Source organism: Peromyscus leucopus, chromosome 22 (assembly GCF_004664715.2).
Source record: "Peromyscus leucopus breed LL Stock chromosome 22, UCI_PerLeu_2.1, whole genome shotgun sequence".
NCBI classification, from domain to species: domain Eukaryota; kingdom Metazoa; phylum Chordata; class Mammalia; order Rodentia; family Cricetidae; genus Peromyscus; species Peromyscus leucopus.
In genome coordinates, this window is record NC_051081.1 from 55,992,325 (window position 1) to 56,015,664 (window position 23,340).

The following is a 23,340-nucleotide window of genomic DNA, read 5'->3' on the forward strand; positions in this document are numbered from 1 at the left end:
TCTCGACAGCATCAAATGTATTTATAATAAAGTGACACTCAGCCAGGCATGGAGCTCAGGCCTGTAATCTCTGTAGCTGGAAGGTTTCTCCGATCTCACCCAGCCCCAAGGTCCCACAGCCGCTTATAAAATAATCATTCAGAGGCTTAATATTAATTACCAATTGCATGGCCTATGGCAGGCTTCTTGCTAACTAGCTCTTATAACTTAACCCATTTCTATTTATCTGTAAGTTACCAGGTGGCTGTGGCTTACCGGTATTTTCACATCTTGCTTCTCCTGGTGGCAGCTCACAGCATCTCCTACACCTCTCTTTCCTCTTGGGAGGCTAGGGTGGGAAGATCAAAGCCAGAAAAGAACTAATATACTAAGAATACATTTATAAGACCGGATCTCGAAGCACATAATGAGAGAGAGATGAGGAGTGTAGTATGTGCAGTATGTAGTACATGCATAGTGATGCTTGATAGCCTGCCAAATTCATAGTTTGCTCATCAGTTATTCGTAACTAGCTGACAATATGACTAATCTGTAAGATGAAAATATGTCCTGTGGCTGTGTATTGTTATTCCAGATTCATGAGAGAGACCCCCTACCATTCTCACGATGCCCAGAACAGTACTTCATGTCTAAGGAGAGGGATGTAGGCTGGAAGTTTAATTCAGTCCTTGGCCTGAACCTTGCGCGAGAGGTACCCTCAAATAAACACTACTAGACGTACTATTAGTTTAAATCTGTTGGCTTAATGGCATACAGGCTGCTTGCTATCCCTTTAAGTTTCTTGTAGTAGTTCTGAATATGTGGAACTCAAACTTTTCTCATTAACTACAGTGATTAGCAGCTTGAGAAAGTGATCGGCATTGGTGGCTACAGGTATCTCTTCACAGTATCCTCTCACTTTCATGGAGCAGCGCAGTGATACAGTGTCTACAACTAGCTTTCAGGCCTTTTCCACAGCGTCCCTCGAGACCAATTTCGCTCCATCTCTTTGCTAACCTATTACTTTCGCTTCGGCTACTGGCTCCAATCAGCACATTTATTTTATAATTTAAATTGAGAGGCCACACAAACTATATAATCACACAACTATACGCAGATACCACAGACTAGAGTGTATGGGTTGGGTGGAGATAAGAATATCTAGTTGTTGGGAAAAGACAATTTCTAGGTCAGGGTACTTCCCGAATAAGACGTGTAGTCACGTAGAAAAAACTAGGGCCCTATCGCCTCTCTGAATCCCTATTGCAAGTGGGAACGAATTCCATTCTTGGCATTCACTATCTAAAACAGGACCACTGTTTCTGTAAATTCAAGTGACTCATATAGTTAATATGTGCGATGTACTGGAGAAATAGTGATATTCCAGAACAAACTGAACCCAGTAGAGCTTAGTAAAGGCCAGTACCAGAAAGATGAGATGAATTAGCCCTGCTGAGCCCTTAGAGTAATCTAAGCACTGAATAATATAAACAAAAGTAAGAGATCCAAATTATATAAACAGGAGGGCGTCACGTATCGACATGTACCGTCAGGGTCCATGCGGAAGTCCTCTCCAGGTGCTCCGGAGGAATTCTCATTGCCATGTAGGACAGGGCCTGTTACGAGGGAGACCACCTGTACCCAACTACTGTCTTGGCGCTGTCCATACCTCTCAACATATGATGAACCCACATATGCATCCTCAGATATAAATGTATGGACTTTAAGCCACAATGGAGTCAAGTAGTATATCTGAGGGCCCGCTATGTCCCTCGAAGCTCAGGACCCTGTTGAACATTAAAAAGTCAGTGGCTACTACTTTGACCACATCACAGACCAGCATCCGAAGCATGACGGTGAGGATTCCTTAGGACAAGAGTCACATCCATGTATGCTAATTAGGGAAACTGATCTTTCATACTAGACAAATGGGGCTCAGCGCAGGCCCTTCTAGGGCGTTCTCAACTCCAGAACAGACAGGCTTGGCATTGGATTCACTCTGAGAGAGTTAAAGGAAAGCATGTCAAGGCTAGTCTGTCTTGGAACACGAATAATTTGACCCCTGAGCCCAAGTGAACATCAGTAAGTGACGCGGGCGTCTCCACACAGCTACCTAGCAGTCCTTGTGCCACTTAGCTTGTTGACGAGGATACGTCTAAGTAGTCAGACAGTAGGGGACGTTGACAGGGTCGCGAGTGGTGAAAGCTATAGTCAGCCTACCAGAACTGGATGTAGTAAGGGGAGCCAGAGGCCAAGGGCCCTTCAGGCACCATTTCCAACAAGGGAAATTAGGAACTAGGGCCACCTGTTGAGACTCTTCTATGGACTTTCCCACTTCTCTGTCTGTCAATCCGTGTGACCGTGTCCCTGGCATGGTTGTTGATAGACTGATTAACCGCTTTCAGTAAGGTGGCCTTCGGGGTCATCCGAGTACAGCCAGCAAGGGAATAAGCTCGCTTCGCCTGGCTAGGTCAGTTCTGGCCAGAGAGACCAAGCAGAGGATTCCACGGAAAGGCTCGGCCATTAGGCAGGGCCAGAACTCTCTGGCTCCTAGGCACCCTCTGGGGTGTGTACGACAGCAGAAGGAAAGGAGGTGTGGCTTTGGATCAAGAACTGTCTGCTTTTGTGCTGGATGTGCATGCTCTCTGCTTCTCTGTATAAAGCCCTTGCTCTTTTCCTTCGCTTGTCAACTCTCCAGGACAATACGTGTGTCCTGTAATGATCGATGGGCCTGAATATAGCGAATGGTGTGGCATGCTATCGTAACCCAGCTCCAATTGAGGTTGATGAATTTCCAGCAGTATATGCGTAGTTTGCAGAGTGATAGACACACCGCTCCTTGGAGCTAAACCTGTCTTTCAGCTCTCTGACTTGCAGGCTTCAAGCTGTGAACTGAGCCGCAGCCTCCTAATCTTTGTTCAGAGCACAGAGTAAAGCGCAGCTCGGTAAATTTGGATCTGCGCAGGAAAGCCCTAACCAAGAAACACAATATGACAGATCTAAGATCTCAGATCTACACCTACAGTGCAATCTCCCGAACTTCCCTCCTTCTCGTTGCAATTTTCAGCCTTATCATCTCTGTGGATTAAATCGTGGGACGTGAGCAAATCAGTTGGCCGGTCAAGACGCTCAGTGCTCTGCTGTTTGCATGGTTGTCTTTAGGTGTATACCTTGCCCAGGGTCCTGTACTATTCTATACCGTCCAACCTTTGGTAGAATGGGATTAGAATATCTACAACACCAGATTTAGTGCAGTCGGAGGAAGGATAGGAAGGAAGAAGAGAATTTGGTAAGGAGGATATAGGCAAAGAAGTGAAGAAGGTCAGAGAGACACATATGTCCCTCAGTCTGCTGTGATCTCTCACCGCCTCATTTGAGGGTCCCATCCTCATGTGGGATTCTCTTTCCCACTCCTTTCAATAGGTCTTGGGTCAACGTGGATTGTCCATCCTCTGTCTTTGCTGATGGCCTTATCCCACCACCCTGGTTAACCTTGACAGCTGATGTTCCCCATCTCTCTGTACCTCCATAACTAGCTGAGCTCAGGTCGCCACTCTGAGACGTATTTGAAAGCGGTGCCCCTGAAGTGGCTTGTCTCAGGCGACATCACTTAGACAAACTCCTCTTCCATTTCCAGCTAGTAGGGTGGGGGAGTTTTACGAAGGCGTGAAACTTAAACCGCTAACGGAAAAGACCCATAAGTGTACTATATATACGATGCCTCTCCGAATCTGCACAATGCACTCTCTAGTCGTACGGAGATATAGATAGTAACGCAGCTTGTCACATAGAGGACCAGCTCACTAATATTCCTCTCTCTGACTGCCTAGGTGCTCAGCATAGTGGGAGCCGGTGTTTGTGAGGACAAATGGCTCAGCACGTATGAAAGCTTTTTCCAAATTTAGATTTTTTTTTCACTTGAAATAACAGATCTCCCCCTACTCAGCCCTGAGCTGACCTCCAACGACTAGGCAAGTGACATATATGTTCGCGTCCTAAAGGCTTACCAGCGTCTCTCACTTTGTCTAGGTCTTCGCAACATCTCCTATGTTTTTACTGTTTTTTTCTCCTCCTTGTTAAGCTGGCATCCTGTCAGGATCCTATGTTTTTTAGAGAGTTTTACGCTGGCCAAATGCTAAGTTCGAGAGAGCTGTTGAGAACTGGGTGAATAATCGGTCTGGTGGATAATGGTAGTTTACTGGTACCCTTCAAGCGGCTGCTTCCCTAAACACTTCTGTAGAATGAGAGGAGGGCCGTGGCTTTTTTACTTCCTAACACAGGCTCTAGCCGTTACTTAGCAATCAAACGGAATATTTTCTCCATCTGGTATTAAGGACAGTCTGGCAATGGCGGCGTGTGGGGCAACTGTTTGTGCTTTGATTGGAGGAAGAGAAGTGGAGGGACCATAGTGCTGTTCGGTGGGTGCTATGCTTCAGTGAGTACGGTTTAACTTGGATTGCTTTTGTTACGTGTATGCAAGGTTGTTAAGTGAGAGAGCAACATTACTTCTACACTCTCCCCCTCTCCTCCCCTCCCTCCTCCCGTCTCCCCGCCCCTCTCTTCCCAGTGATGGGGTCCATAGAGGAGGCAAGCACCAATGTGGGTGGCAGGGATGGATCAGGGCTAGTGGGAAGAAAAGCAGCTCTAAGGATCTGGTGGGGAAATAAGATGACGAGGATGACTTCCCTGGAGAAAGCTGTTTCCTTGGGTATAACTGAGAGTCAGTAGGAGGAAGAGTCAGCTAGGCAGATACCGCGAGGGGGAGTGGGTAAATCTGGCGGTTTGGTCTGTCATCATTTTTTTCCTCCTTTTCGACCGGAGCATGTGTGTGGTTCGAGTTTCGGGTTTTGGTTTTGTGGGCCAGATGCGGGCTCGCTATGGGTGGGGTCCTGGGCTCGAGTGTCGTGTTGGGCTCTATTTTGGCTGGCCGGACATTTGTCAGCGAGTTGGTCGGAGTGGTGGCGGTTTGTTTTTTGCTGTTGTCGGGCGCATAGGGTGGATCTGGGCAAAAGTGCCATAGGTGGTTTCCCATGCAACGGTGTGCGGGATGGGAGTGCTCCTGAGCAGAAATAGTAAGCGGTGAAGTATAATTTGTGGGACGTTCGAAAAACGGCGCGACGGGACATGGCATGAGACGCCAGATTAGCGTGGCAGTGATACAGTGGAAAAGTGACGATTAGTCATATAGACTAATGTGAGGGGGTGGAAAGGGGTCGGTTAGTGGTGTTTGTCCGAACCTTCGTTGAGGGGACAGTTAGAGCAGGGGGTGAGGAAAGGGTGTGAAAGGGGTGTATTACTTTTATGTGTAGAGGTAGGAATACATTTAAGGGGAAAGGGAGATGGTCTTGGTGGGGTTGAGTGTATGGTGATATGGACGTTGGGTCAAGTCAGAGGAGGAGAGAAAGAGGCTGGAATTTGTGATTGAAAAGTAGAGAAATGAAGAATGGAAAGCTGTAAGCTACAAGGGCAGGATGTGGAAGTAGAGATGTAATGTAGGTTGGTGTCCAATATGTATCATCGTGGGAGTAGATTTTAGTGGACGATAGTATTGTATGAGTGAGAGTAGGTGGAGGAGAGGGGCGGACTTGGAGCAGAGACGACGTGAGATGGGGTTCTATGGGTGGTGGTGCTGAGAAAGTGAGTAGGTAAATATAGGCAGAAGGAGGAAATATTGTGGGTTCACGAGGGTGGGAGGAGTCATAGGACTTTGGTAACACCTAAATTTTCGTTTTTACAGTTGAATCAATACCACACACACAACCCCAACACACACACATAAAAATAATAAAAACAGCACACCTAGTTCTATTTGTCTGTCATAAATATCTATCTATATCTATCTATCTATCTATCTATATTATTATCTGTGTCATCTTTGTCTGTTGTCTATTCTATCTATCTATCATCTATCTATCTTCTATCTTTCTGCTTGGATATGTCAGGTGATATGACCTGCACCAGAGAGAGAGCCATGGGTGAGAAAGCCTTGGGCCTAACCGTTTGTGTAGTGCAGGTGCTTAGAGCAGGGAGGGGATGTAGGCTACAGTGGTTCCCCAGTACCATAAGCTTGGAGCTCGTACTATATGTCCAGGACATCAGAGGTTGATGACAGGGCAGGATCCTGGACAAGACAGCTAGCTGACTAGTCCAATTGACAGGTCTCCAGGTTCAAGCAGGAGACTTGCTCAAGTATAATGAAGTACCAGCAGTGGATCGAAAGTGCACCTGATACAAACTTTGGGCCCTCTTCACAATGCATGCACATATAACAGCAATCGTCTGTGGTGGTAATCATAAGTTGTACTTGAATTTTATTTTGTTGTATGTTTTGATGTAGAATATAAGTTGATCTGGGGTCAGAGCTATTAGAGCAACAAAGAGTGTGGCGGTGGTGGCGACACGCTCTTTAAATCCATAGATTATCTGGTGTGTTTGCAGGGTAGAGCGTATGTAGACATAGCAGAGTGGTGCGGTGGTGGCCACAGCTCTTTTAATCACCATAAGACTCTGTGTGTTAGAGATTATACCAGCTTGGGATGCGTATGCCCTTTAAAGAGCCTAGGGGGCTGTAACCTTAGACAAGGTGGAAAAGAGGGGCAGTCATGTGGTTGGGTATTACAAAAGCCGCATGAAAAGCAGAACACATACTATCAAGACGAAGATAGGTATCTTTTCGCGCAGCATGGGAACAAGCAGGAGGAGAGGTAATTTTAAGCTCTGAGTGACCTTCGGCTTCTTTTACATTGTTTTGCTGTGTGTCTTATTAGATAAACAAGTGTGGTGTACATCACACATTCTAAACATGCATGTATGTCATAAAGTCATACTCCCCCCCCCTAAAAAAAAACTGGACACAGTGAGTTTGAGTCATTAAGAGATTGCTCTCTCTACTGATCTCTCTCTCTCTCTCTCCTCTCTCTCTTTTCGTCTCTCTTCGGGATGGCAGTAGAAGATAGAAGAGGAGATCTTCTGCTTAGTTTGGTATCCAGAGGAGAAAGAGAAGGCAGGAGATTGTATTCAGCTTCGAATGAGGAGAGTTCTTGATAGAGAAGAGATTTAACCTGGGTGGCTAAAGAGCCTTTCCCCCCATTTCCTGGTTGCCTCCAAGCTGTTCACTGAGAATGACAATATCATCTGTCCTGCCCCATGCAACCCAATATCTACTCCCAGGAACTCGCACTATAGTGAGAGTCAAAATGATGGCTGCTTCCAGCCCAGTGTGCACAGAGGTGGAAGATTTAACATAAGTATGGAAAGTCTTATGGGAATGCCTCTGGCTGGTGGCACAGCTGTATACCCTGTGGACAAAGTTTGCCAGCCAGGTTTCACAGGGGAGGCCTTCCTTGTGAGCATCTGAGAAGTGAATGGAAAAAAAAAAACAAAGCTAAATTAAAAAAAGGAAGGACATGACTGCTCCTAGGTATGGTGGAGGAGAAGGTTTATTGTAAATAAAGTCAGAATGTGGTCAGAGGCAGGAACATCTGGGAGAGTCCAGAGTGGACATGACCCTGAGCCATGTGAGGAGAGGGGGCAGAGAGCAGCTGCCAATCAACAGGGGCAGCCTGGGCCAAGAGACTGGCCAGGAGACTAGACAAAACAGGCCAGGTAACTAAAATGTAGGGAAGGGCATCTGTGGGAAGGGCAGCCCAGCCCCTGGGCTGGAGAAGTTTGGGGTAGGCAGTGTGGTGTGCCAGCGAGGAGGGTCCTGTAACAGGGAAAGAATGAGGGATGCTGGGAGAACCTGGTGGCCAGCATCCTCTTTGATATGTTAGATTGGCACCTCAGCCTTTTGTCCTGGGTTTGACACCTAACAGGAAACAGGACCCAGAACCATACTATAGAGGAGACATACCCTTGAGAGGTCTCCCAGCCAGTCTACCCACGCCTCCAAAGCTGCAAGACTCAGGAGAGGTGTCCTTTGAGCCTGCTTCCTAAGTGGATGCTCTCTAGGTGGAAGCTGATGCTCTGAGGACCAAAAGGGCAGCATCCATACTAGGCCTCCATTCTCCTCCTGCTGACACCTCCAACATCAGCCCTGCCTGCCCGTGTGCCCAGAACTTGACTCTCCTACCAATTGTCCTGTCCTGTCTAATCAGCCCAGCCTCTTCTAGATGCTGCTGTAAACCCTACGTGGTCTCCACAAGGGGGAGAAGACCTGAGGGAGATGCATGAGTTGATTGACAGGACCCTCTGTGATCAGAGACTCAGTCAGATGACTCTGTGTGTGTGTGTGTGTGTGTGTGTGTGTGTGTGTGTGTGTGTGTGTGTGTCTGGAGGCTGGGGTGGAGGGAACATGTGCAAATGTGTGAAGGCCTCTGTGGAGGCCAGAGACCGAGGCTGTGTGTCTTTCTCAACCTCCACCTCTTTCTTTGAGAGAGGAACCTAGTGTTCACCGCTGGCTAACCAGCAGCCGGCAGTCATTTTCCTGACTTCAGTTCCTCCAGCAAAGACTACAGGCTCTCACCTCTACAATCAGCAACTTAATGTGGGTGCTGGGGATTGACCTCACATCCCGGTCTCCAGGCAACTCCTTTCGCCTGGAGTCCCCAGGAAAAAGGAGTCCATCTTGGAGGCAGCTTAGTCGAGGTAAGGCTGAAAAGCCTATATTTTTAAAGCAGCCTGATGTTTATTGTCTGGTTTCATGTATGGAGCTTGTTAGAGAACATTCTGGTCAATGTAAATATCAAAGCCAAGGTGTGTGCATCTCTGTCCTCCCCACTTCTCCCTCATCCCACCTCTTCCATCCCCTTTCTTTTCTGTTTCCAACCTCTCCTTGGAGCCTGGAGGAAACTGAGGTTGAGCGGTCCTCACCTCAACAGAATATCTCAGCATCTACAAATGAATTTCATTAATTTGGGAAAGATCTATCAGTGCAGAGGTTAATTGTCTTTCCCTGACATGCTTTTACTATACTCATCTGGGTGACAAAATTAATTTCCTCATTAGCTATTTTGGAAAGTGGAACAAGTCGAGGCGGGGCGCCAGTACAGGGGGATTTGAACAGTGCAATGAATTTCTGCCTGAATCACCTCCCAACACTCACCCCACCCAGCAGCCAGGGGCACCCAAGTCAGAGGTCAGTAGTCCAAGATGACTGACTCCCAAGGACCTCTAGGCTCACATGAGAAGAGGAAGTTTCTCCCAGTTCTGGTGCTCAAAGAGACATATCGGGTCACCTACAAAAAAGATCACCCATGAAGGGGCATCAGGTTTGGGTTCTTGGGCCATGACTCAGCTTCTCTAGGCCTGTTTACCAGACTATAGAGGCAATGGTTGCCCACAGACCCAATCCCCACCCCAGGGACTATCCAGACATGGGAGTCATGGCTTCCTCAGCCCCTCCTGCTCTCCTCTTCCAGAGATGTCCTTCAGGTACATTCCAGCCAAGACAGAGATAATGAAAACATTCAAGAAGCAAAATGTACAAATGTTCCCATTTGTCCTCACCCCAGACCCCTCCCGGCAGGCACATGCCACTGCCCTGTTCTCTCAGAAAAGGAAACAGAAACCCACTAGGTCAGAAGACTGTCATGGGTCGGTCACCACCAGGGACAAAGTCCAGATCAAAGCCTGACCTCTCTGGGCATTCCCCATGATATCTGTGATCTCCATGGGAGACTCCAGGCCTGTGTGTCATCCCAAACCTCCCTAAGTAATCTCAGACTTCTGTGTGGTCCCTAGTCTTTTGGAGAACCCCAAATCTTTGTGTCATCCCCAGCCTTCAGGAGATCTAAATCCCCACACTATCCCTGACCTTCTGAGAGACCGAGACTCCTTGTCATCAGTGAGCTCCTAAAGAACCCGATGCTTTTGTGCCATACTTGATGTTCTGAGGGATCCCAGTTCCCATGCCAGAAGCACCAGACCCCGTGAGTGACACCAGGTCAGTGTGGCCTTCCCTGCTTGCCTAGAGTGTCCTCCAGGACCCTCCCTTCCCCAGTGCCCCCCCTCCCGCTCCAAGCAGGAACGCCAGGCTTCCGTTTAAAGGGAATTGTGCCTAGCCCTTCCCGCCAACCCTTGTTCCTCAGCCCTGCTCTGCTTTAGGCCCCCAAAGGGCACCTGCATGTCTCCGGGCTCTGTGACGGTGTTACTGCCAGCAGCCTCCTGCGCCATCTCTGGACCAGGAACTCCAAATTCGGCGTAGATGCTACACTGTAGAAAGACCAGTGACAACCATGTTGTCCCCACTCCCCCAAAGTGGGAAGCACCCTGCTTCCCTGCCCACTGTGCCGAGGAATGAGCCTCACAGCATCACCCCCACCTTAACACAGCCTGCGGATGGAAGAAAGGTCCACACTCAGAGACTAAAGGAAGGTAGAGAAGGCTTCCTGGAGGTGCCATCATGAAGCTGGGTTCATGAAGAGAAGTATGCCATACCAATCCAAGAGGCAATGTATGGCAAGGACCAGAATTCCCAGCAGCCCTGGGAATGGTCCAGTTCTGGATTTCCTGCACTGCCCCCCATAGCCCTCTGGGCATCTGAAATGGGAGACTGATGAGGGAAGTCCTGTGGGTACAGGACAGTGGCAGAATCAAACGGGAAGTGAGAGGCATCTGGGGGCTGTGCAGAAGCTCACCCAGTGCTGTCAGAGCCACGGGGAGCCTCACTGGGCAGTCAGGAACACCAGCAACCAGAGGCCTCCTAGTTACCTGTTTGCTAGAGAAGGGAGCGCAGGGGCTGAGGAGCTGCTCGGCCTGCCAAGTGCTTACGGAGCAAGCCAAGGACTTAAGTTCGATTCCACAGAACACTCTCATCTTAAAATTGTAAAGCCCAGCAGTGAAGCGCTCATACAATCCCAGTGCGCTGTCCACTGAGTCTAAGATGGAGGGATACCGGGCTCACTGTCCACTGAGTCTAAGATGGATACCGGGCTCACTGTTCACTGAGTCTAAGATGGATACCGGGCTCACTGTTCACTGAGTCTAAGATGGATACCGGGCTCACTGTCCACTGAGTCTAAGATGGATACCGGGGCTCACTGTCCACTGAGTCTAGGATGGAGGGATACCGGGGCTCACTGTCCACTGAGTCTAGGATGGATACTGGGGCTGGCTGTCCACTGAGTCTAGGATGGATACCGGGCTCACTGTCCACTGAGTCTAGGATGGAGGGATACCGGGGCTCACTGTCCACTGAGTCTAAGATGGATATCGGGGCTCACTGTTCACTGAGTCTAGGCTGATTGGTGAGGACCAGGCCAGTAGGAGATTCTATCTCAATAAAACAAAAGAAAAAAATGTTGTACATGATGGCTAATGTCTTTAATCCCAGCACTTAGGAAGCAGAGGTGGGTGGATCTCTATGAGTTTGAGGCCAGCCTGGTCTACATTTACACAGTGAGTTCCAGGACAGGCAGGGCTACAACATGGAACTTTGTCTCAAAGAAAAAAAAAAAAGAAAAAAAAAAAAAGGAATGAAGGAAGGAAGGAAGGAAGGAAGGAAGGAAGGAAGGAAAAAAGGAAGGAAGGAAGGAAAAAAGGAAGGAAGGAAGGAAAGAGAGAAAGAAAGAAAGAAAGAAAGAAAGAAAGAAAGAAAGAAAGAAAGAAAGAAAGAAAGAAAGAAAGAAGCAACTTTTAAAAAGATAGACAGCAGCACCTGGGGAACAACAGATGAGGTTGTGCTGTGGCATCTATATACACACAAGTACATGTACACACTTACACATGTGCCCACACAAGCATACACACACACACACACACACACACACACACACACACACACACACACGACAGTGATTGGAGAGAAATTGGCAGACAATGGCAAGTGACTTCCTGGACAACCTGGAAAGGAGAGGAAATTGGAAGGTACCATCTGGAACCCAGTGGGCATATGACATCCTGGCCAGTGAAGTGGCCCAAGGGATTTTGTGGAACCAGGAAAGATAGATCCTAGCGCCTGATGAAAAGGATGAGCCCAGAGGCAAGCGTCTTATTCGTGCTCACACCAGGAATAGTCTAGCTTTCCAGACCTTCCACCTGGGCCACACCGTCTGATATGGGGACAGGTCCACAAGTGTCTCTGGGCATGCACCCGGTGGCCTACATCAACCCCACGCATGGGCGTCTGTGAGCTTCCAGGTGATCTGGCACACTGCCCTTCCAACGCCAGCAGAGGATGAGCTGCTCAATAAGAAAACCTGGGGCTAGAAAGAAGCCTGCTATGGAGCCCTGGGACTTAGGACAACCCTGTCTGACTCTGTAGAACCAAGGGCCCAGAATGCAGATTCCGGCCCGCAATCCAGTCTACGTGGTTTCTCATTGAAGACCCCCTTACCGGATTCTAGGCTGTGTCCAAGAGACAGCTAAAGCTAACCAGCACACACCCTCCACTAACCATGCCAATGAGCCCCTCATGGCCCCCTTCCTCCATCAGACCCCACCGGGGCAGATAGGCATGGTCGACTGGGGCACTTCTTTTAGGGAACCTCCTCTTTACTTGATCTGCCTGCTGCTGGCTAAGAGACCCTGATACAAAGGACTTGAACAACAGGTGCCAGGAAATCCTTGGCTAGGTCTCGCCCAGAGCTTGGTACCCAAGAAGAGGCGGGAAATGAGTGGACTCCACTGTGTAACTCATTTTCATTGCTCACAATCCTCACCTTCTAACAGAATAATCAAATCTACTAATGATGTAATAGGGAGGGCCAGCCGAGAGGTAGGTAGAAGACAGATGGCTGGCCCAATCCCCCAGGCCCTGGGCCTGATGCTAGGAGCCAGGCCTGGCCTCGCACCTCCCACACCCCACCATTTATACAAGTTCCCCAGTGACTGCTCCCTCTAGTCCTTGGTCCACCCTCGGGGTCCACACAGGGCCTCGCCGCCGCCGCCGGCGCTGCAGAGAAGTCTCTGGATAGAGAAACAGCTTTGAGTAGTGATTGCCAGCAATGTGGGCAACTCCCAAGCCCTGCTTCACAACGTAAAAACAGAATAACAAGCAGATACATTCAAAGTGTTCAATCTGGAGGAGTAATTTGCTCCAGTGAGGGAATTTCCTTCTCTTCATTTTTTGGAAATGCCAAGAAACAAAACTTTGAGTGTGATCAGATAGCCTAGTCAGAGCGTGGCCCACTCACCCATTAATACCTCAGAGAGAAAGCTTAGGGTTCCCCTTGAAAGAATCCATGCTCAGACTTCTCAAACATGAAACCATGTATTCTGGCTCCAGTTTTTTTAATTTAAAAAAAAAAAATCCCTTATGCTACACACATACACACATATACACACACCAGCTTTTGGTTCACAATGAGTGTGTGGCCTTTTCTGTGTTGTTCACAGAGGTCCAGGGGACAGACCCAGGCTGGGTGGAGGTGCCCCGCTCTGTTCTACACAGGGTATGCCCCAGTCTCCACGTCCCGCCTACCACAGCTGGTGAATGACTCGGACAGTCGTCTGTGCACTTTCCCAATTACCATAGCTCTCAGAGCTGACTGAAAACCAGTAGCAGCTGGCAGGAAATGGGTGAGAAAACTGACCACAGATAAACTGCAAGGCTCTACAGGAGCAGCAGATAGACTACAGAGCAGGAAGTTATGCTAGCAGGACTCAAGGCCAAAAGGGCTCGGGCCCCAACAGGACTCCGGGACCCGTGGTGGGGACTGCTGCCGTGACTTCAAGATGAGGCTGGGCTCCACCCACCACAAGCACACCCAGGCACAGCCATGTCCACTGGAGGAGAAAGGGACTGCAGAAAAGAGATGCACCAAGCCAAGTCCTGGCCTCTGGTCACGGACAAAGGCAAAAGCTACAATGATTTGGATGTGATGTCATAGCCAAACCGGGGCAAACACTCATGGAATCAAATTAACCATAACCCATGAGCTCTTTAATGAGGGTTCCTGCAGGAAGAAAAAAAAAAAAAAAAAGGCCTGTTCTAAGGCAAGGAAGGGACCAGGCTCAAGAAGTACACGTAGACGGCACCCAGAGGCTCTGACCCCCAGCTCCCTCCAGCTTCTCAGAAGACTCTGAGAGCACCATCACAGCTTAGAGTTACACAAGACATGATCAACCGGGCAGCAGAACAGACCCTTCCCATATGTGGATCTCCTTAACACTCATGTGTACCACAGGAGACGGGTCAGATTAGCCTGTATTTACAGAAGAGCAAATGCGGGCCAAGGACTGGTACATGGAGTTCTGCACAGCACGGCCTGTAAGCCAGATGTGTAAGCTGTGCCCTCCCTGTGCGCTGGGTGCCAACGGCCTCTCTTCACAAGGAGCCATCCGTCGCTAAGGGAGAGAGCAGCCAGCTGGAGAGCGAGAGCCGTGCATGGCTCTGTGTTGTTGTTGAAAATCACCTTCTCGGTGGCCCAGGCAACAGCTGCCCAGGACGCCACCCCTGGCAGCCCCTTCCCTGGTGACACCCACTCTTTTTGCACCCAGAGCAGATCCAGCAGTGCTTCCTCCGAGAGCCTCCCCGACAGGAAGTGACCAAGCTGTGAGCCACCCAGCTTCACGGTGACGGTGACGTGCTTTGTGACAAGCTGCCATGGCTTGTCAGGAGCTGCAGCTGCTGTGCTTGAACTTGTGACTGTCTGCAGTCCCTTGGCAAGGGAAGAGGCACATCTGGAAGGGCAGATCTGAGTGCCCATGAGGCTCAGGGTGAGATTCCCTTCCTGTGTGGAGAAGGCTCAGAACACACCTGCCCCGTGAGCAGGTGGTCCCCTGTGCTGGGCCCCTGGGCTATTGCTTGGGTTAACAAGACGGGCTTCAGCTGGGTCTGACTCACTCTCGTTCCTGGAACCGTCTGAAGGCGGGAGAGGATGCTGTGGGTAGGCTCCAACTGTATCATCTGGGCTGGGGCCCATAGCAGATGGTCCTTAAAAAAAAAAAGACATACTTCCATGTGAGCTTAAAATAGCACACTGTTCACCATCAGCTGAATGGGGAAATGTATGAGCTAGTCCACATGGGAGTGGGCATTGCAAGCTTCTATGAAGGAATGAAAGACCTAGACATCGTCTGTGGCCAAGGGAAACCTTGGTGCCCACCCCGTGCTTGGCCTCACTTTGTTTGGCTTACAAAACACAGCAATTCCCAGGCCTCAGGACCCTTCCAATTGCCTCAGTGAGCCTCAGAGAAGCTAGGGACCTGACACACACCTGGGAGGCTAGACATGGAGACAGCAGCACTTCCTGCTGCCCTCTCATAGGCAGCTGGAGAAACCCCTTCTTCCAGAGAGTCGGGAGGATGGAGACACCCACAAGGGGCCCCAATGTAACGTTGGTCCGGAATTGATCTGTGTCGAGCCTGGAAGAATGTGGAAGTCAGGCCCAGGTTCTGCCCCCCAGAGAAGCTCTCCCGACACCCCTCACAGTGTCTGTCTGTGACAGGTTACTTCCTCTTTGCACCTCAGTTTCCTTATCTGTCAGATGGAGCAAACGTGGGGGCCTGCCACTGGGGGAACCCCAGCACACGCAGGTGCTCTACAGAGGGAACATGGCATGGCCTGTCTGTCTCTCAGTGAGGAGAGGGCCCCTGCTGCCCCTGTCACTTTAAACAAGGCTTACTTAACTTCCATACTTAATTCTCACTACATGTTAGCAAGAAGAATATGTCAGCTCTGAGAGGCCCCCTCCATCCTCCCTGGGCCCCTGCTACGTCAATATGGAGTGGAAGAGCCAGAGGTTGCTATGGTTTACTCCACCTAAGAAAAGCCGTGGTAGGCAGGCCTGATTCCCTTCTGCTGCCCAGACCCTGAGAGCCCAGCAAATAGGAGCTCCGGCCACCATGGCCTTTGAAAGACAGGAGACTTCCAGACACATAGCGAAGAAGAGAAACGTTCAAGGAAGCCAGAGGCCTCTTGACATCCCATCCAGACGGGGGCTTGTCTGAGGTAGAGGTGTCCACTGAGGAAGCCTCGGTCTTGGGGGTGTGGCATGCTAGTAGATGCGCAGCAATCAGCTCCAGGGAGTATTAGAATTAAAAGTAGCTCTGGTTATAGTTTGTACCAATTTATATGGTGTAAACACTCCTGCCTTGGCCAATTTCATCACTGAGGGCAAATGTAGGAATAGCAAAACAGTTCAACTGCCCTGAGCACCCAAGTCTCACACTCAGAGCGTATCAGAGCAGATGGCTTTTCCTACTTACAGGCTTACTACCTGCTCAGGGGACCGAGAACAGGCAGTAACCAGTCTCAGTCAGAGGCAAGAGGACCAGAAAGGTTGCTGCATTATAGGTTGGATGTGAGAAGTCCCTCACAGGGACTTAAAACACTTGGTCACCAGCTGGTGGCGCTCTCTGAGAAGTTTTGGGAACCTTTAAGAGGTGAGGCTGTGGTGGTTTGAATGAGAATGGCCCCCATGGGCTCATATATTTGAATACTGGGTCCACAGTTGGCAAAATAGTTTGGGAAGGATTAGGAGGTGTGGCCTTATTGGAGGAGGTGTGTCACTGGGGCTGGGCTTTGAGGTTTCCAAAGGCTCCCAGTGTACTTTCTCTGTCTCATGGTTGTGGATCAAAATGTGAGCGCTCAGCTGCTCCTTCTCTCCATCATCATGGACTTTAGCCCCTTGAAACCCCAAGCCAAAATAAATGCTTTCTTCTATAAGTTGCCTTGTTCATGGTGTTTTATCACAGCAATTGTAAAGTAACTGAGACAAGGGCCTAGGTGGAGGAAGTGGATCACTGGGGAGGCCGGCCTTGAGGTTTACAGTCCTGCTCAAGTTCCTGTGCCCTCTCAGCTTCCTGGTCCACAGAGATATGAGCAAATAGTCATGTGTTTCTGCCACCATGCTTCCTCTACCGTGACAAAGTCTACCTTCAAATTATCAGTCCAAATTAATCCTTTCTCCCTTAACCTCTCGTCAGGTATTTGGTTATGATAACCAGAAAACTATGAAAATCAGATAACTATGACCTGGGAATGAATACAAGGTTAAGGCAAAGGCTCTTGGGCTAGGCACTAGTTATCTGGGCCTGGGCAGATCTCCAGTCTGTTGAGCTGTATGGCTTTGGGTACTGAGCCACCCTTGGCCTCTACAAAAATAGAGAAGACTAGAATCTAGTTTACCATATGGATAAAGATGATGGATAACCACAATGATCAATTGATTTGGGTTGAGAAGTGCCTGGGAAATTACCCTTCTGGGTGTGTCTATGAGGGCATTTCCAAAATTTCCAGAGAGGATTAACTACAAGTAGAAAGCCTTCCCTGAATGTGGGTAACATCATTCACCAGGCCCAGCTGGCGTGAAAGTGTGGGAGTCTAGCATCATCCTGCTGATTCTCTGAGCTTCCTTCATAGCCCTGGTACTGTGTGACTACTCATTTGTGTAGCAAATTAACACCTGGCTCTCCCACTGAGCTAGGAGTCCAGAAAGGCATAGCTGACCAGTATTTTGAACAAGGTCACTCTTTGCCATGAGACACTGAACTATAGAACATCCCCAGCTTTTACCAACTAATTGCTAGGAGCACCCCAAGTCATTGAGCTAGGAATCCATGTCCTTGGTCAGTTCCATTGATTCTAGGAGCTGGGACTGCCTATACAGAGACTCATTATCCTAGATCCTGGGAGCCAGGAGCACAGTCTCTCTGTCTTGGTTTGTTCAGCCCCTCGGTGTCCTGTGGGATCTCAGAACAAAGTCAATGCTCAGGAAATGCATGCTGGTAGATGGATCTGCAGCTCGTACTCACAGGCTGCTAAGTAGGCAATTCTGGGGCTGCAAAGAACTTGACAGTTGGGGTCTTAGGAACCCAAGACCCTAAAAAATATTGTTATCTGCCCAAGGGGCTCAATTGGGCAGGACCCAAGCCAGCCTTCCAGTCACTTCACTTTCTCCAGCATCCCAAAGCACAGGAGATGATGCAACTGCTTCCTCTGCCCTGTGGCAGGAGGTAGAGCTGCTGGCGTCTCTCGCTGGCAGCCAGGGTCCTTGTTCCCCCTGGCTGCTGCCAATCTTCTTGAAGGCCTGCCCAGGAAGCTACTGTCCAGTGAGAAGCGAGCTGGAAAGCAGAGCCATGCACAGACCAGCAGTGAGCACAGCTGTGGGGCCGTGGAAGCCGCTAGATGTTCCACGGCAGTGCACAAATTCTCCATTCAGACCCTTTCCTCTGGCTTCCAGCTCTCTGTCCATCATGCTGTTGAGTGTCTTTCCCATCATCCAAATGCCAGCCAGAGCCACTTCAGGGGTACACTAGGAGCATCTGGCTTTGTGTCCCACTTAGTCAACAAGCACATAGCCAACACTCCCACGCCTCATGCTGTTTGTTCCAGAAATGACATCCATCCTCCCCACCATTGGCCTTACTGGATCCCTGTCTAGTTATCCCATCCAACTCGACAGGATGGCTTTGCACTTGACAGTGCTGGGCCCTGGTCCCACAGTATCCAACAGGTCCCCCATATCTACCCCTGATCCTGATGAGCTCACAGCAGATATTCTCTCTTGCCATGAGCTTGTTTTATCTAACTGTGCTCCTTAGCCTGTGTTGGGGGTTCTGCAGGGTCTTCTAGCCATCTTACAGAGTCAAGACATCCATGCATCCAAGACCTTCTGAGAACAAGTTAGTGTTCTGCATTGAGAACATGGGTACCAAGTGAAGAGGAGAGGCCAACATGGGTTGGAGTCCAAAAGAGCCTTGCATTAGGCTGTGTTAGATGTAGGGGTGGTAACAATGGCCAACATTCCCTCGGTGCTACAGTGTCTCAAACAATGTATACAGACTGTCTCATTGAATCTGCACAATGACCCCATGACATAGCAGCTACTCTTAGTTCCACTCTACAGAGGAAAGGACTGAGGCACATTGAATTAAACCTGCTTGAGATCATGTGGCTTGCAAATGGCAAAGCCAACATTTAGACCCACGCAGTCCAACTTCAAGGTCTATAGATGGAAACAGCAAGGACAACTCAGGTGTGTCAGTTATGGGCAGCTGTGTAACAAACATCCCCAAACTCAACAGCCAGATGCAACATGTGTGTATGGTCTCCTTGTTCCAGGAGTCTGGAAGTAGCCAGCTGGTCCCTCTCACACAGGATGTTCATAAACTGTGGACAAGACAACCTGAGGTCATCTCTGAACCAGAGGGGGGAACATTCAGCTCATTCGTGCGGCTCTTGACTAGACACCTGAGCTCCTTACTATGTGGACATCCCCACAGCACAGCTCACAACGTAGCAGCCAACTTAAGAAGCATGAACAAGTGAGCCAAACAGAGGTCCCGGTCATCCCGCAGTCTCATCATAGAGGCCAAGGGCCACTGCTCCCACCGTGGTCTGCTCATGAGAGGTGAGCCTGAGTCTGGCCATAATCAAAGGAAGGGGATGCAGGATGAGGGATGCAGGATGAGCGGCAGATGTGGCATCCCTGAGACGGGGACCAAGAGATACTGCCCACCTCGGACCTGGAGCAGAGACGGAAGTCTACGGAGAACAGGTGGAAACTGAGTCTTTAGTTCAAGGATCTACCATCCACCCCAGGAATCCCAGCCCTCCCCGACTTCTGTGTGTGTGTATGTGCATGCATGTGTGTGTGTGCACATGCACACACATGTTCCTGTGTGCACATGTGTCAACCTGCATGCCAAGGGGCAGAGGTCAACCTCAGGTATCATTTATCGGGAGCTGTTCACCTTGTTTCTCAAGACAAGGTCCCTTGCTGGGACTTGAGGCTTACCCATTAGGGTAGTCTGGCTGGTGAGTGAACCCCAGGGGATTTCCCTGTCTCCACCTCCCTCCCTGGGCCTGGGATGACAAGCACACACCACCACACTTGACTTCTTATGTGTGTGCTAGGGATTGAATTCAGCGTCCATGCTACCTAACCACCTTGGTGTCTCCTCGACCTCCGTCATGTCTTCTTAGGTAAGGATCAGGGGCCACAGGGTGAGCTAATTCAGACATGGCCCTCTCCCTCCCGCCCTTCCCACACGCTAAGTTCTGAAGAAGAGGCAGGCTCCTGTTCTTGGTTTTCTGTTTGTTTGTTTGTTTCCTTTGATTGAGGCTTGTTTTGATGCAGGATCTTGCTATGTACCCCTGTCTGACCTCGCACTCACCATGATCCTCCTGCCTCAGCCTCCTTTGTGCTGAGATTACAGGTGTGCAACACCATGCCGGATTTTGTTTTTGAAGACACGTCCTTCATAAAAGCCATCTACACACAAGGGTGCGTAAACAAACAAAACCAGCATATTTTTGTTGCTGTGGCATCGGGCCGGAGGCTTGGTGCCATATCCATTCCTCCACTCTGTTTGCCCCTCACTCCTCTAAACAACAGACACGCGTTTCTCCTTCACCTTTCATCCCCTGCTGTCCGTCATGAAGACACACCAAAGGCTCCTGAGCTACAGTTTCCCATCAGTCACTGCTTGGGGTCACTCTCAGAGCCTCGTGTGAGTCGAGAGCTCAGACAGCCAAGTCACTTGCTCAGAGACAATCCATGGCTCCCCAAGGCCAAAAGCACAGGACCCAAACTTGAAACTGGTGTTCAAGACCATCTGCCCGCCCTGGAGCCCAAGCCTCACCCTAAGACACCTTGCTGCCATTAAAAAGACGCGTGAGCCTCCCAACTTCCTGTTTCCCTGCCGTCACCCACTGCTCCTTAACCCCCAGTGCTCGCCCTGACCCTCTTTTCTCTCCTGGGTTCTGGTCTTCCTTGAATGTCAAGTTCGTGCCCCAGCTTCTCTGAGTCTCTGCAGAACACTGGACTTCACAAGACCCGAGGTGAGATCAACAGTATCAGTTAAGTCTCGGCCCGGCACGGCACGTGGACACAGAAGGGGCGGTGTGCGTGCCCTTCCCTACGCCTGCATCGCCTTAACCTGGCTGTCCGTCTGAGTCCCTTGTGCATGGACGCCCAGCCGTCCCTCATGCAGCTCTCAGTGCCCTTCTCTGTGAACGCCTGCTTGTCTGTAGCACGGGGCTGGACAGACAGATTTCTCGATACCCTATCCCTTCTCCCCAGACATGTTCTCACTCGTCACGGACACCAGGCCCAAAGACATCTTTCCACTTGCCAACAGCGACTGTAAACCCAAGAGAGCTCACAGAGTGTCCGGAGAACCATAATGAGCCGTTGGAGGGGCACTGAAGAGCAATGTCACCGAGTGCCGGTGAGTCCCTCGCCTCATGCAGAGGAGAGACGGCTCTGTATTGAGGGCAGGTGCAGGTAAGCAGGGTAGGGGTTGAGCAGATCCATGGTGGCCCTCCTGTCACCAGCATCGTGAGCTTCCTGATGACACGTGTTCCTCACTGCCAGGATGTTTTTGAACCTCAGATCCACACACTGTCCAGCAATAAACGCCGGAACCCACATTGCACTTGCTTTTCTGTATTTTGTCAAGGAGGAGACAGGTCCAGTTGTCCCTGAGTCAAATCCCAGCAGACCTAGGCCGTTTACAGAAAAGGCAGAAGTTGGGCCTGGGAAAGGTCTCAGCGAACAGCAGATGGGGCCTGCCTTGGCTCCTGGAAAGTCCTCAGCAGCCAGGTGCCTTTCTGGAAGTCCCCTAAGTGTTCAAACTGAGGCGGGCAGCTTCTCCCCCATGGTTTTGTCTCGAGACTACTTGATAAGGCTCTTTAAAGGACTGAACAGCCCAAAGGGTTTTTGTTCAGATGGAATGTAGCTCATGGTGTTTGCTGAGAAAAATAAATAGATATGTATCAGTTTGGGTCGGAAAAATAATTAGAGGAGCTGGGGGTGTGACTCGGTTGGTAGAGTGCTTGTCTAGACTGTGTGAAGCCCCGGGACGTCTCCAGTACTGTATACAATAGGTGTGGTGCTGCGTGGCTGTAATCTCAGCATACAGGAAGTGGAGCGCAGAGGTTCAGACATTCAAAAGTACCCCCACCTACAAGATAAGTTCCACGCTGGCCTGGGATACATGAGACCCTGATTCAAAATACAACAATAACAATAACTAGAGCTGGGCCAGCTGGCATAGGTCTGTAATCCCAGAGTCTTGGGAGCTCTACACAGCAGGATAACAAGTTCACAAGTTCAAGGCCAGCCTGAGCAACATACTTTATCTCAAATGAACAGGTTGTTTGTTTGTTTATTTGTTTGTTTTTGTTATGAGTTCCAGGAGGAAGGGTATAGCCAAGTGGTAGCTTACTCACCTAGCATATACAAGACCCTGGGTTCAATTTCCAGCACCCCAAAATAGTCAACCATAGCCATAACTAACTCCATTACATATTTAAATGAATTTCGTATTTCAAGAGTAACTGTTCAGAAGGACGAAGGCTCACGCTTGCCCAGAGCTCCTAATCATCTGACTCACTAGCAAACCTCTGGTTCCAGCTCAGGTCAATCTGCAAATTTCTGCTGTTTAGCTACAATGTGTGAAGAAAATCAAGCCCCAAACAAGTTGAGAAAAGGCAATGGGGCTTTTTAGGGATTTGTAGATTTACTTTTTTTTATCACTACTCCAACACTGGCAAGCAGTAGTCTCTTAGAGGTCAATGGCAATCCAGAATCCGTTCATCGGCTATTCCTGTTGTTAAGACAGGACCTCATATAGCCCAGGCTGGCCTTGAACTCACTCTGTTGCCAAAGATAACCCTGAATTTCTGACTTTCCAGCCTCTGCCTCTCAGGTGCCAAGATTACAGACATGCACAACCACACCCGTTTGTATGCAGTGTTAGGGGATCCTAACTTGGGGCCTCCTGCATACCAGGCTGAGTCACAACCCAGCCCTGATATTTTTATACACGGTGACATTAAAATCCATTAGCCATTATGCACTGTGAATAGATTGGTTTTATCCATTCATGATTTTGCCACATTGTGAGTTAGTCATTAGGCAAATATTGATTCACTGAGTTATGCAGATCTAGGGGAATGTTGACGCATTTCACTGCTCAGCCATAGTGCTCACACAGCCACCGGTCTATGGGGGGAAGTCTCTGTGTGCTAGAAATCTCTTAAACTCACAGGAGTGAAAAGGGGTTTTCTAAAACTCAGATTTCAATTTGAAAGCTTCACTTTTATGATTGGCAGCAGGGACTGTTAGCTGTTTATCTGGAAGCATCAGGGTCACTTTCTTTTCAAGAAAATGCCTGAGCCAGGCCTAGTGACATAGACTTGAATTTCCAGCAACCTGGAAAGCTGTGGCTGGAAACCAACCTAGGCAGCTTAGTGAAACCCTGTGTCAAAATTTAAGGACGGGCACTAGAGAGAGAGCTCAGTGGTTAAGAGGGATGGACTGCTCTTGGAGAGAACCCAGCACCTACATCTGGTAGCTCACAAATGACTGTAACTCCAGATTCAGGAGAATCCAATGCCCTCTTCTGGCCTCAATGAGCAACTGCACTTACATGCACATACCTACACACACACACACACACACACACACACACACACACACACACACACACACACACTTTTAAAATTAAATCCAAAATAACATTCTTAAA

The 23,340-nt window shown here is 49.4% G+C and overlaps 1 long non-coding RNA gene across 1 annotated transcript in view; it reads right to left on the reverse strand.

The window, feature by feature from the left end:
* Nucleotides 1-256: 256 nt before the first annotated feature.
* LOC119086482 overlaps nt 257-23,340 on the reverse strand; it is a 40,355-nt gene continuing 17,271 nt past the window's right edge. The window contains exons 2-3 of the long non-coding RNA XR_005089775.1: nt 10,039-10,131; nt 257-328 (exon numbers count right to left, since the gene is read on the reverse strand). This is a non-coding gene — a long non-coding RNA (uncharacterized LOC119086482). The remainder of the gene's footprint in view (nt 329-10,038; nt 10,132-23,340) is intronic.